Genomic DNA, 2,415 nt, shown 5'->3' on the forward strand with positions numbered 1-2,415 from the left:
TGGTCCCGTCCATAGACTAACAACACAGGCTGCTGCTCAGGCCTCAGTACGCTCAGTTCTCTGTCCTCGGTGGACAAGGTTGCAGGGCTGGGTGACATGCGAAGCCTTTTCTCATCTCGGGACTATGGGGATCCAAATCTCAACAGTCCTTTAAAAAGAATGAGTCATTTAATCAGAGCAGCTGCAGCTAAGTGCTGCCCTTGTCCTTCTCTGTGGTAGGTAGTCCTCGGAAACCTGGTCTCGCCATCCCTATGTCTCAGTTGCCAACCCTGAGGATCTGGAAAACATGAGTTGTTTGTGCCACCTGCATAAGTTAGGATTCTCTATCTGTCGTCTTCTTGTGTTCCACTTTAGGGAGCATACTAATTTTAAAAATCAGTAAATAGAATTGCTACTGTTAGAGGATGGGTTACACAATAAGAATCATGGAGAGTATGATTTGCAGGTGACAGAATCTCGGTGCATTGTCACTGGTCTACTGATAATGGATAGAGTGCCTATAAATACTTGTAGTCAAAAAAGAAAGAAAGAAAGGAAGAAAGAGAGGAAGAAAGAAAGAAAGAAAGAAAGAAAGAAAGAAAGAAAGAAAGAAAGAAAGAAAAAGAAAGAAAGAAAGAAAGAATCCCAGCCTCCTGATTATCTGGAGTACACATCTGCACACCTGCATTAGCTGTGGAACACCAAACACTGGATGAAGGTGGACAAAAAGGCTGATATTTAAATGCTTCTTTAGTTGCGCTACTGGTTTGTGAGTGAAATGCTGGGGGTCCCTAAAATTTAGTTCACATCAACCTGAAGTAAGGATCTCCTGCAGAGTGTGTTAAAAGTAGCAGTTCCTTTCAGAATACTTTGAAAAAAGGTCTTACAGAGATAGATTTAAGAATGAGCCTGATTAGGCAAAAAATAAATAAAAATATAAAATAATAACAAGCCTGCAGAAGATAAAGTACAATTTTTCTTTAAAATTCTTGAACTTATAGAAACCAAAAGTGCGTGAAGTTTATACCAAGGGATGGATATGGTCAAAATCAAGTTCACTTGAATTATAAGAAGGGACAGTTCAAAAATTTTGAAGTAGTTTGAAGTCACTTAAAATTTAAGATTTGAGAAGCAGGTGTAGTTTTCCTTTATGGCCCCTGATGACTGTATTTTAAGGTCCTGTCAGTAATGCCTTGGAGCCCAAGTCAAATTCAGGCATGTTTTTCTCTCTCAACATCAGCCACCATGTAAGGATTCTGAATGCTTGGGTTCACTGTTCTGTCTTCAAATTATTATAAATTTTTTAGGTTTTACTGCTAAGTTCATCTGTTGAAGCATGTGAATTCAGGAGTGTATTGAGGATGTAAATTAATAAGTGGGACAAAAGCTCTCACAGAGAATAAACTCTTTCCTTAACATTAAGTGGCTTTAATGATCTGGCGTGGTTAGACTTCGATGTCTGCAGAAGAAAAAAGCACACACACTGGAAAGATTTGTGGAAGCACAGACATGACTTTGTCTTCTCAGCCCTACACTGAGCGTGACCCAGATGCCCCTCACTAATGAATGGGGTGATGCGTTCATGCACTGGGGTACCCTGCACTGGGAACACGCAGGTTCAAGCAGCGACGTGGGTGAGCCTCGCACACACGCGTCTGAGCAAAGGAAGGCTGACCCAGCAGCGCGCCGCGTCCTCCTGTTTGGGTAGCGTTCCACTGAAACCAAGTGCTGCCAGCCACCACGTGTCCCTGCAGGAGGAGGAGCATGGCCATGATGGGGAGGGGACACAAGGAAGCCTCCTGCAGGGCGTTCTTTCTTGATCCGGAGGTCATCCATAGACAGATTCATTTTGTGACCATTTCTGGGTCATTTGTCAACTTTTCTGTATCCATGTTATCCTTCCAAAAATGGTGTTGAAAATTAGATTTTTTATAAAAGAGACCCTTGAAAATCATTACCCTAATCTGGATTTTTTTTAAAGCAATATTTTTAACAAGCCAGGCATTGCATTAGTTCTGAGTAGGTTCCTATGTTAAAAATTATCATCATTATAAACGCCAGTCCCATGCTATAAATCATAGCCCATGACTTAATTATTTTATAACTGAAAGTCTGTACCTTTTGACCTCCTTCACCAATTTTCTTTTACTTGTTACAGTAAAGACGGTGGAGGAAGAAAAGGAAAGGACAGTGCAGTGGCAGACACAACTGGTGACTTTTGGTCAAACAATTTGAATTTTGTCACTTAGTGGCTCTGACTGTGATGTTTACTTTTCATCTCTGTTAGCTAGTATATAACTGATTTTGATACATTAGATATGATGTCTGAAAAAGCACTTTCAAGTGTTTACCAAAAATATCACTTTTTTATTAACACTATTGATAATTATTTGACATAGAAGTCTTTATTTGTGGAAGACCCCTTATCAAACAACA

The sequence above is a fragment of the Saccopteryx bilineata genome, chromosome 1, assembly GCF_036850765.1.
Source record: "Saccopteryx bilineata isolate mSacBil1 chromosome 1, mSacBil1_pri_phased_curated, whole genome shotgun sequence".
Classification (NCBI taxonomy): Eukaryota; Metazoa; Chordata; class Mammalia; order Chiroptera; family Emballonuridae; genus Saccopteryx; species Saccopteryx bilineata.